The following is a 12,816-nucleotide window of genomic DNA, read 5'->3' on the forward strand; positions in this document are numbered from 1 at the left end:
AGGGGGCTGCCTGCTGCTTCTGCACCCCGAGCCTACCTCCCCTGCACGGGGCTTTCGGTTCCCGGGAGGCTGCCACTCCCCGTATCCAGCATCTCACGCGGCTAACGGGGCACCTAGCTGCCTGCCATGCCTTAGAGAACCGGGTCCATGCTACTGTAACATTCCCTCTGTGAGTGAAGTTGAACGTCCCCTCCTTTTATTGTTGTCCACAGCCCTTGCCTTTTCTCCTGCTGGACCAAGGCCTTTTCACTTTATATTTGTTGAAGCCTCTATTTAGCAAAGCCACGAAGCCTTTGACTGTGATGTAAATTAAAAACATGTTATCTCGGAGCCGGCGCTGTGGTGCAGCAGGTTAAGACACTGCCTGTGACACCGATGTGTCATTTGGGTGTCAGTTCGAGTCCCGGCTGCTCCATTTCTGATCCAGCTCCCTGCTAACGTGCCTGGGAAAGCAGTGGAGGATGGTCCAAGTCCTTGGGCCCCTGCACCCAAGTGGGAGACCAGGATGGAGCTCCTGGCTTTGGATCAGCCCAGCCCCAGCCTTTGCAGCCATATGAGGAGTGAACAAGTGAATGAAAAGTGTCTCTGTCACTCTGTTTTTAAAATATTGTCTCAAAAATTATAAACAAAATATTAAGTTTAAAAAAAAAAAAAAGAAGCAAAGCCCACAATGCCTTGCCTTTGGACTGTTGTGAGCAAAGTGTGTGGTATGAGGCAGGAAGCAAAGGGAGGGGTCCGTTGTCAGAGGAACTGATAGAGAAGCATTGCCGGCCGGCTGGCGTCTCAGCCATGAGCAGTCAGGCGGGGCAGTGAGCAGTGCCCCCACTGCTGCACAGAACCTTCCAGGTTAGCAGCGGGGGAGGCCCCAGCCCCGCCCTGTGCTGGAGGATTATGCTCCTGCTTTGCACAGGTGACCTGCTGGCCTGTGCCTCACCTGCAGTTAATTGGGCCTCCTTGATGCCCCGGCTCTGGGTCTGCAGCCTGCTGAAAGAGCGCGAGTCGTGATGGAGGCCCACAGCACGGAGCTGCTCACCACTCCAGGAAGGGCGTCCGTGCTGCACAGGAACCCCGTGTGTCCGAAGCGGCGACCCCACGACGGCAGGACGGACACTGATGCGTGGAGGCTACATGGAGGAAGGTTTCCTCCCGGCGCAAAGATAAAGTTTCACAGAATTAAAATTACTTAAAATAGAGCAAGATGCCTCGGGAGGTGGTGGGCATCTGAGCGCTGGAAGTGGGGGCGCAGGGGGCTGCGGGGCCAGGCTGTGCGGGGTTTGAGCCCCTGCCAGAGGTCCCAGGGCTTGGGCTGGAGAGCTGCACTTGTACTGATCTGCCTGCCTGCAGCCAAGGAGCTGCTTCTCCGGCCTGGACTGAGCAGAAGGGCCCTGTACCTATGGGAGCAGGCCTGTTGCTATGCCCACGTGCGGCCAACAGCATGGTGCACACACATCAACTCATTCACCACATGGACCTGGGACCTGGGATCTCACACATGTTGGTCACGGACCTGCTGCAGGCAGAGTCGCGGGCTGGGAGCAGAGCCTTAGACGCCATGGTGATGGTGACAATGATGATCCATAAAAATTAGTGGTCACTTTCTGTGGGCACAGTCTTCAGGCTACTACAGACCGGAATAGGAATCTGGGAAAAGGGCCCATGGTAGAGATAGGGGATGTAGGTTTCTGAGTTCAGACACTAAAAGAGGGCTTAAGGGCCCACTCGCCCAGGTGCAGGAAACAGTACCATTGGCTGTAATGCCACGTTCAAGTACAAGGTGCAGTCATTCGAGTTAACTACTGTATCTTTTTTTTTTAAGGTTTATTTATTTATTTTAAAGGCAGAGTTGCAGAGAGGCAGAGGAACACAGAGAGAAAGGTCTTCCATCCACTGGTTCACTCCCCAAACGGCCACAACGGCCAGAACTGAGCCAATCTGAAGCCAGGAACCAGGAGCTTCTTCCGGGTCTCCCACGGAGGTGCAGGGATCCAAGGACTTGGGACATCTTTGCTTTCCCAGGCCATAGCAGAGAGCCAGATCAGAAGAGGAGCAGCTAGGACTCGAACCAGCGCCCATATGAGGTGCCGGCACTGCAGGCGGCAGCTTTACCTACCATGCCACAGCTCTGGCCCCTGTTATATCCTTTACAGTGTAAGTTTGCCTCTTTTCTGTTTAGAAGGTAACAAATGGCATAAGTATATGTATATTTATAATGACTCAAGTAGGCATTATCCAGTTCCTGGAAGATAGGAAGCTAGAGAGTGAAACTATTTGCTGATTAAAAAAATCATTTATAAAATTGGTCCCTACAGAGACATCACTTCTCCGCCACTGCTACTGCCCTGCTGAATAGGTCTCTGTGGGTCAGTCTCTGGCCATTTAAAAAATTCGCCAAATGTAAATACTATGCAAATTTCCTCTAGAGAAAAGCTGCAACATTGCACAAGACATAGGATTTCATTAAGTTCCCAAAGGTAATATCAGGGAACAAGGACATCGACAAAGAGCAAACAGACCAGTTCACAGCTGAAGAACAGAGAGCTGAGAACAGTGGTCCCTCGTGGGCTCTGCCAAAAAAAAGATGTAAATAGAAAAGCTTTGGAGAGGCTCAGGGCACTGGTGTTGTGATGCAGTGGGTTACGCTGCTGCTGGCAACCCGGCATCCCACATCAGAGTGCTGGAGTGAGTCCTGCTGCTCCGCTTCCCACCCAGCTCCCTCCAACCTGCCTGCAAGGACAGCACAGGGTTGCCCAAGTACTTAAGATCCTGTCACCCATGTGGGAGGCCAGGATGCAGCTCCTGGATTAGATTGGCTGTTGTAGCTGCTTGGCAAGTGAACCAGCGGGTAGAAGATCTCTCATTCTCTCACTCTTCCTTTCAAATAAGTAAATGAATCTGTTAAAAAAAAAATACTATTGGGAAAATTGATATATTGTTTGATACTTTGCAAAACAGACATACACACACACAAAAGCCCTAATTCTTAATAGGTCTTAAAAATCCAAGTAAAATGGAAAATATGATGATACATGATTTTGTCAGGAAACACATACTGAGAAAAGTAACTAAATATGGTCCTTTTTAAATTTATTTATTTGAGAAGCTGAGAGAGAGAGAGAGAGAGAAATATCTCCCATCTGCTGGATCTCCCCGTGCGCCCAAATGCCCACCACAGCTGAGACTGGAACAGGCCAAAGCCAGGAACTGGGAAATCAATCCGGGTTTCCCACACCACTTGCTTGAGTCATCACTCATCTCACCCAGGGTCTGCAATAGCAGGAAGTGGAGTCAGGAACTGAAGCCGGAAGTTGAACCCAGGCACTTCGGTGCAGGGCACGGGCATCTTACCTGCTAGGGTAAATGCCTGTCCCTCTAATTCACTCTTTGAGAATTAATGCATAGCTACAAAAATAACCCCATGTGTTGAGTTAAAGAAAGCATATTTTAATACCTTTCAGGTTCACTTTTCAATGGGAAGTTCCAAACTTTCTTCCTCCCTCATTACCAAATAGTGATCCTCTTTTCAAATGGATCTCTAATACCTGCTCTTCCCCGATAGCAATTATTCTCCGATTTTCTCAGAAGAAAAGAGGGTGTGAGCCAGGGCCAGTGATTCTTCTGGACAATTCTTTAGCTAACAATGAGACAGAGGCAAATGGCCTCACTGTCCTTTCCTTTAAAAGGCTTATGAAATGAACACAGAAAACATTCCTTATTATTAGAGAAAGCCCCAGAAAACTACCCAGGTTCTTCCCCCAGGCTTTGCTGGGTGAGGTCAAATTAGAAACAACTCTCAAAGCAAAAACTTCAAGAAACCAGAATTCAAACCTCAAGTTGACTTTTTCCTCTTTACAATTACTTATTTAGTAACTCCATTTTTCCTTGGACTTTTTACTTTTATTTATTTGAAAGGCAAAGCAGAGAGAGAGAGAGATTTCATCCGCTGGTTCGCTACCCAAGTGCTGGCAACGCCTGGGGCTGGGCCAGGCTGAGGCCAGGAACTCCATCCAAGTCTCCCACATGGGTGGCAGGAACCCAAGTACTTGAGCCATCACCTGCTGCCTCCCAGGGTGCCAGTTCGCAGGAATCTGACCGGAAGTAGAGGCGGACTCCGTCACTGGCACTCTGATATGGGATACGGACATCCCAAGCAGTGGCTTAACCCACGGTACCACAACATCCACCCCTCCGGCTGACTTTCAATTACCATTAGAATGGATTTTTAGAATTTCAGAGCTAGAGCGGTCAGCACTGTGGCACAGCAGGTAAAGCCTTAGTGCCAGCATCTCATTTGGATGCCAGTTTGATTTCCAGCTGCTCCACTTCTGATCTAGCTCCCTGCTAATGCACCTGGGAAAGTACTTGGGCCCTTACCACCTACATAGGAGACCCAGAAGAAGCTCCTGGCTCCTGGCTTCCATCTGGCTGTTGCTGCCATTTGGGGAGTGAACCAGTGGACTGAAGATCTTTCTCTGTCTCTCCTTCTCTGTCTGTAACTTTTTCAAATATAAAATAAATAAATCTCCCAGAAACAAAATTTCAGAGATAGAAAACCATTTTAGAAAATAGTCCCTGGGGGTCAAAATTGAACTGGTTTTGGTCAAACATTTTCAAGGTAATCTTTCCATATTACAGGTAAGAAAACTATGCCACACTATTCATGGCTTGACTGGAACAAACACCTCCGTCTCTTGAGGCTAGAGCAGCAGTTCTTTCTCACCCTGGGCTGCACCCTGGAATCACCTGGGGGAGCTTTAAAAACTACTGATGGCTAGGTCTCACCCCAGAGTTGCCAAGCAAAATGGCCTTGGGTGCGCTGAACAGGCAATTTTACAAAGAGCCTCAAGTGATTCTGACATGCAGCGAAGTGAGACATACAGTGATCTTTCCTAAAGGCTGCTCTTGCAAAAGGATCTATATTGGGGCCAGCGCTGCGGCACAGCAGGTGAAAGCCCTGGCCTGCGGCACTGGCATCCCATATGGGTGCCAGTTTGAGTCCCAGCTGCTCCACTTCCGATCCAGCTCCCTGCCAATGCTCCTGCGAAAGCAGCAGAAGATGGCCCAGGTCTTTGGGCCCCTGCACCCATGTGGGAGACCTGGAAGAAACTCTTGGCTCCTGGCTTCCTGGAGTGAACCAGCAGATGGACGACTTCTCTCTTTCTCTCTGTTTCTACCTCTCTCAGCAACTCTTTCAAATAAATAAAATAAATCTTTTTTACAAAAAGGATCTATATTACCTTCTACAGTAGCCCTCCCTCCTACCCTACCTTTTCCTTCCATTTCATCCTCTTTCTTCTCTAGTGTTGCCATATCCCAACAACTGTTAAAGGCCAGATGTCCAAAAAGGCAGGAACTATGTGAACTCAGACTGTGGACAGCCGGCAAAGGCAGGTGGGAGGACTGGGCCCCCAGTAGCTGGGGAGGGTGGAGCAGCAGGCCCACGGACAGCTGGACAGAAGTTGGGCTCCCAAGCTGGATGCGCCAGGGAGGGAACTCACACTGCCCCCACTGTGCCGCCCCCTGCGGCAGCAGCCAGATACCCAAATCTCACCTCTGATCTGCACAGTGCTCCTGGCTGAGGCTCCACCCCGGACAGCCGGCAGCAGGAGCAATCGCCCGCACATCGCGGAGCTGGACAAGGCCTGTGGCTGTGCCGATAGCACGCTGTCACCAGGCCCTGGAAAAACTCGTTCCACCACCTGCTGGCTCTCCCCTTAGCTGGCTCTCCACTTTGCTGGATATGTAAAAACGAGGGTCAGACCCTGGTTCTAGAAGAGCAGCCATGAAAAATCAAACTTGTAAATTGACCTTCCAGGGCCAGCGTGTGGAGCAGTGGTCAGCTGCCACTTGGGATGCCCACAATCCCATGTGGAAGTTCCGTTCCAGCTACTCCGCTTCCAACCCGGCTGCCCACTAATGAGCACCCTGGGAGGCAAGAGGTGTTGGCTCAAGTCCTAGGGTCTCTGCCAGCTCTGGCTGTGGCGGGCATTTAGGGAGTGAACTAGCAGATGGAAGATCTCCATCTCGCTCTCTTTCTGGCTCTCAAATAAAATAAAAAATAAACTAAAAATAGATACAATTAGCCTTTTTTTTTTCCCCTGTGTAAAGTAATCAATACGAGAAAAGCCTGTTTCAGACCGGAAGCCCTAGTTAAACCTGGCTGTGAATCCATCTAAGTAAAAAGGCTGGGAGACCCCTCCCGGAACGCCCTAGCTCCTGCTGACACACAGCCAACCCTGGGTCAGGCGACCCTGCCTCGGCCTCCTGGACAGCGCCCACTTGTAACCTGAGCTAGGCCGTCGTACTGCGTTCCAAAGCGCAGGTCCTGGTGACTTGATGACTTGCATGAGGCCACTGCGGTCCATCACCATTACTCCCAAAGCCGAAGCAGCACCGGCTTCACCCTAAACAGCCAAGCAGGACGCGCACCCCAGATCTGCACAGAAGGGAGTTGCGATTTGGAAGCCTGCACCGCTGGCACCTCGCATACTCAGCTTCCCGCCTAGGCCTTGAGCGCAGAGCGTGATTCTGCTTTCTGGCCCAAACCATGGGGATCCAAGAGTTCACGTATCCAGATTCCCTCGGTTCCTCTCTGGAGCACACACTCCACGGTGTCGGAAGGGCAGGGAGGGAAACATGCACGGCACTTGATGCTGCAGGATACGAGAATTTGAACAACTCTCCCCCTGTTATTATATATTAATTTTGTGCCATATTCTAGGGCCATCATACAAAGCATTTTCAAATTCCTACCAGTTAAAGTTGTGAAGCAGACGTGTAAGCTGGTTAAAGGAGCCTCTTGGTTTATGGGCCGAAGGACGCGGTTCATTGCTCAAACGTGATGCGAGCTGGGCCTCTTCTGTGATTAATCCTGGACAGCTGGGCACACGCAAGGCAGGCTGGGACCCTCCATGAGCTGACCATAAACATGCCAAATCCTAGATGCCCATGTCCTCTGTATGTGCTAGAGGAGGGGAAAAGCCCAGTTAAGCGCTGTCCAAAGATTTTCTTAGCAGATCAATGGTGCCGCCACAGCTAGGGAAAACAAACCCCGATTTAACATCTCCTAGCAAGGTTCACCTCCCGGCTCAGCCTTGTCTGCTGGGGGGCCCCCCAAGGCAAATGTAAGAAAGTAGCAAGAAGCCAGGGAAAAGCAATGTCAGAAAGAGGAGGTTGGGGCATCGGAGCAGTAGGGAGGAGGGCACCTGAGACGGAGTGAACGCTGAGTAGGTCAGATAGGCCTGGGCACCAGGGCCCCAAACAGCTGTCAGGAGGGAGGGCTCTCTGGAGGGGGTGAGGTGTGAGATTCACACAAGAATCTTTCTAACCTCAGGTGAACAACATCGACTTAAGAATGCAGTTGTTAAGCACTTCATAATGAATTCATGCTAAGTTCTCTCATTTTACTTTTTGTTTTAACCTCCAAGTCCCAGCTGTACTCCCTTCGCCCCCACAGCACCCGTTCTGATAAGTCTAACAGGTCTTTAGATAGGACTGCTGCGACCAGGGTGCAGGATGTGTGGGGGAGGGAGGGCCACAGGGACCTTAGTTGACTGACCAGAGCCTGTTTGACAGAGGCTGCTCCAGGAAAGCTGATCTTGCAGCGTTGGACTCAGAGGGGCCCACAAACGAGGAATCACCAGTGCTGCCACAAAGCAGCCCGAGGCACAGCTGCTTAAAAAATATTTTAAAAATTTATCAGAAAAGCAGAGTTAGAGACAGAGAGAGAGAGAGAGAGACAGAGAGAGAGAGAGATCGTCCATCTGCTGGTTCACTCCCCACATGGCCACAACAGCCAGGGCTGGACCAGGCCAAAGCCAGGAGCCTGGAATTTCATCCGGGTCCCCCAAGTGGGTGCAGGGGCCCATGCACTTATTAAAAGGGAGCTGCAGTGGAAGTGGAGCAGCCAGGACTCAAACCAGTGCTCCAATGGGATGCTGGTGTCACAGCAGCAACTTTACCCACTGCACCCCAATGCCGGCCCCATGAGTCACAATTCTGAACAGACAACTTAGGCTGCCTCCAACAGCAACCCTAAACGATTCTCTGACGAATGTCCCACGGACCTGTGGGAAAGTGTCCTGCGAATATGTATCCCAAGTTTGTCACAGTCGCAGGCATGTATAGAATGAAAACAGGAAGGAGGCGACTGCGCCCCCTTGTCTGTATCCTGGACACGCCCCACACCCTTGTTAGAAAAACTCTAGCAAACTGCTCAGAGAGGCGGTTTCTGTAGGGACCTATACTTCTCCACTGTTTCTTTTTCTTGTCACAAGTAAACAAAGCTTCTCTCTCAGCAACTCCCACTTGAGGCTGTTTTTTTGGCAACACTCCAAGCAAAGGGAGCCCTTGTGTCAGCCAACAGTACCTTCTCGCAAAAGGTGTATAACCTAATGCGTCTTTACAGAAATGCTATCCTGCTATAAATCCTGTTGTGTTTCCTCTAGTTTTCCCCTAATGCTAGGTTTTCAAGCTCCACCTATGTTGCTGTGTACATCTGGTTGGTTGTTTTGCACTGCTACTTAGTATTAACTAATGCACATCTGCTTTTTTTTTTTTTTTTTAACTAGTCCTTTTCTCTAGTGTTAACAATTCAGGCTGCCTCCCACAGCTACCCCAGCAGTCCCGTGATGTGCCTCCTTATGGACCTGTGGGAGAATGTCCTGGGAATATATATTCCAGAATTTATCACCGTACATGCTTCGTCTCAACTGCCAGATGGCTTTGGTGAGATGCGGAACCAGCCGACACTCCCTCCAGCAGCGTCCGAGTGGCATCTCACACGTCTCCGGCTGCACTGTTCTGGGCTGCTCTTAGCCGTGTAGAGTAGATGCAGCGGTCACAGGGAACTATGTTCACCTCGGGAGATCCAGGGAAAAGGGGATCTTCCGAACTGCGGTGACTCAGAAACCCAAAGCCAGCACACACAAAGACCGAGACAGCACTACCAGTGCAGGGGGTTTGCTGGCCATACATCGTGCGTTCGTTTGCACAAATATTCCATGCAGTGTTTGCTCCCAGCCCCCTTGCCTGGTTAGTCCGCACTGAGTTGATCGGAAGGATTATTTGACTTGGCTGTGAGACCCAGTGTCTTGCTGAGCAAAGCCTGGCCCCATCTCATAAGCTGTGGCTCCCTCCTCATCAACTGTCATTCTCCTTGGGTCACGCTCTGGGGTAGAATATACAAGCAGCAATAAGTAGCAACAATGAACACTGGTAGAGTGCTTGGATCCTTGCTACTCAGAGTGTGGGCCTCAGAGTAGCCACTCAGGTGTCACCAGGGATGCTCAGTGGTAGAAATGCAAAATCTTTCTTTTCTTTTCTTTTCTTTTTTTTGACAGGCAGAGTAGACAGTGAGAGAGAGAGAAAGGTCTTCCTTCCGTTGGTTCACCCCCCAAATGGCTGCTATGGCTGACGAACTGTGCTGATCTGAAGCCAGGAGCCAGGTGCTTCCTCCTGGTCTCCCATGCAGGTGCAGGGCCCAAGGACTTAGGCCATCCTCCACTGCCTTCCCGGGCCACAGCAGAGAGCTGGATTGGAAGAGGGGCAACTGGGACAGAATCTGGCACCCCGACTGGGACTAGAACTCAGGGTGCCGGCGCCGCAGGCAGAGGATTAGCCTAGTGAGCTGTGGCGCTGGCCAGAAATGCAGAATCTTTGGGCCTGACCCAGACCTACTGGTTCAGAACTTACTTTTTAGTTTATTTTTTCTGAAAGGACTAAATTGTTTAAGATTTACTTATTTTGTTATGTGGAAGGCAGAGTGACAGAGAGATAGATCTTCCACCTGTTGCTTACCCTCCAGACGGCCAACACAGTCAGATCAGGCCAGGCTGAAGCCAGGAACTCCATCCTGATCTCCCATGTGAGTGGCGGGACCCAAGCACTTCGGCCATCTTCTGCTGTCTTTCCAGGCGCATTAGCAGGGAGCTGGATCCGAAGCAGAGTGGCCAGGACTTGATTTGGGATGCTGCCAGGGTTGCCACAATGCTGGCCCCAAAACACACTTTCAACAAGACCTGAAGGGTGCTATGTACCGAGTTTGAGAAACACTGCTTCAGTCTTTGTCAAATATTGTCACTTACAAGGTCTTACTCAACCTCTTCCTGACCTCTCTGAGCATATTCACTACGTAACTCCCACGTGACAGTTGAGGGAATGGAGGCAGACTGGCCAAAAGTACCCAGAAGAGCCTGGCACAGAATTCTGGACTCTGCAGCTGCCTCTCGAAGTCATACTCTGTATCTCTCCCCTCCCCCACACCCCGTATTCCCTCACTCCCGAAGGAAGAGACCCAGGAGGAGCTCCTTCCCGATTGAGGCCAGGCCCACCGGAGACACGGGCTCTGGTTTTGTCATCTTCAATGAGGCAAACTTTTTGCTTGAGACCAAGAAGCGCTTCACCGGGGCTCAGCCTCAGCCTCTCTGCTCTCCCTTGTGAGCGCTGAGTAGGATGCTGCTGTGGTCTGGACATCTGCGTCCCCCACATGCTGGACGTTGACTTCCTGACCGGTGGGTGACGGTCGTGGGAGGTGCAGAAGTCATGAGAATCAGCGCCTTATGAACAGGCCCCAGGGAGCGCCTTTGCTGTTCGCACCACGCAAGGACATGGGGAAGGGGCGCACTCGTGAGAAGGCCGGCCGTCAGGAGAGGCTGAACCTGCTGGCGCCTTGACCTTGAACATCCAAGCCCCCTCAACTGTGACAAATGAGCCACCCAGGCTTCTGCACTTGGTGACAGCAGCCTGAATGGACTGTGGCAGAGTGACCGCTAGATCTTCAGCCGGCAAAGCTGACCAGGTTCTGTTTTGTCTACGAGAGCTGGGTGAGCAGGGGGGCTTAATCTGGGGGTCCCAGGTTCCACAGGCATCTGCATTAAAATTCAGGGTGGTCTGTGAAATTGGATAGGAAAAGGAATTAATATGTTTTATTTTCACCAACCTCTAACCAGAACTTAGAATTTTCTTCACCAAAACGATTGGAAACATTGGCCTTGGTAGGGCCCATGAGTTTGTCACTAACAGAAATCACTTTGTCCCTCATAGAAGTCACTAATTCCATAGTGTATGATCACTGCTACATACCTCGGGCTCTTGCTATGCTCATCACAACTTCCATGTCTTTAATTATTAGACCACACCAGATCTCGTTATTAAATGTGCTAAGGGAGCACCAGTGTGCTAAATTACCATTTTATTGTTGTTTATTTATGCTTTTTTTAAAGATTTATCTTAGGGCCGATGCTGTGGCATAGTGGGTAAAGCCACAACCTGCAGTGCCGGCATCCCATATGGGCGCTGGTTTGATCCCGGCTGCTCCACTTCTGATCCAGCTCTCTGCTATAGCCTGGGAAGGCAGTAAAAGACGGCTGAAGTCCTTGGACCCCTGCACCCGCGTGGGAGACCCAGAAGAAACTCCTGGCTCCTGGCTTCAGATTGGCGCAGCTCCGGCTGTTGTGACCAACTGAGGAGTGAACCAGCGGATGGAAGACCTCTCTCTCTGTCTTTCTTTCTCTCTCTGTGTAACTCTTTCAAATAAATAAATAAATCTTAAAAAAAAGAGAGAGAGAGAGAGATTTGTCTCAAAGGCAGAGTGACAGAGAGATCTTCCCTCTCCCTGCTGGTTTACTCCCCTAAAATGGCCCCAGAAGCCAGGAGCCTGGAACTGCACCCAGGTCTCCCAAGTGGGTCGCAGGGGCCCAAGCACTCAGGTCGTCTTCCTTTGCTTTCCCAGCCGCATCAGCAGGGAGCTGGGCTTGAACCATATGGGATGCTGGCACTGCAGCAGTGGGCTCACCCCACTGCACCACTATCTTCTGGTTGATAACTTAGTAACTCTTTTGCTAAGTAATAAGTGTAATGTTTTCCTTTGAATTTTCTTATGAATTTCATTTTATGAACTTAAAAAACATGTTTTTTTCTGAGAAGGAGTTAACAAGCTTCATTCAACTGTGACAGCACCATTCCAGATGCTAGAACCTTCATGACAGCCTCCTTGCTGTTTGTCATTAAGGGTTGTTTTGGGTCACCTCCTAGGTTTGTTTAATATCTGTTGTTGGTGACAACCAGGCACTTTAAACCGAAAGGGCTACATGTTTGTCTTCAGGAGTGAAACAAAAGATTTTTTTAAAATTTATTTTTCACTTTATTTGAAAGGCAGAGAGACAGACACAGAGATAAAATATCACTCATGCTTCATTCCCCAGATGCCTGCAACAGCCAGGGCAGGGGCAAACCAAAGTCAGGAGCCTAACACTCCATCTGGGTCTCTCACATGGGTGGCAGGGACCCAAGTCTTTGAGCCATCATCTGCTGCCCCCCAAGGGTGTGCACTAGCAGGAAGCTGGAATGAGAAGCAACGCCAGGACATGAACGCAGACACCCCGAAACGAGATGCAGGCGTCCCGGTGGTTGGTATCTTAGTGTCTCCTGAGATTGCACTCCATTACACAGCCAGGCTTGGCTGGAGCTGGGGCAGCAAACCCCACGGGAGAATTGTGTGACCTTTGCCCTTCTGGAAGATCTTCTCAACTTGCAGATTTCAGTTTAAAATGCCTCCTGTTGGAGCCAGCGCTGTGGTGTAGCAGTGCCGGCATCCCATATGGGTGCTGATTCTAGTCCTGGCTGCCCCTCTTCCGATCCAGCTCTCTGTTATGGCCTGGAAAGCAGTGGAGGATGGCCCAAGTGCTTGGGCCCCTGCATCCACATGGGAGACCCGGAAGAAGCTCCTGGGTCCTGGCTTCGGATCTGCCCAGCTCTGGCCACTGTGGCCATTTGGGGAGTGAACCAGCAGATGGAATCTCTCTCTCTCTTTTTTTTTTT

The sequence above is a fragment of the Lepus europaeus genome, chromosome 4 (assembly GCF_033115175.1).
Source record: "Lepus europaeus isolate LE1 chromosome 4, mLepTim1.pri, whole genome shotgun sequence".
NCBI classification, from domain to species: domain Eukaryota; kingdom Metazoa; phylum Chordata; class Mammalia; order Lagomorpha; family Leporidae; genus Lepus; species Lepus europaeus.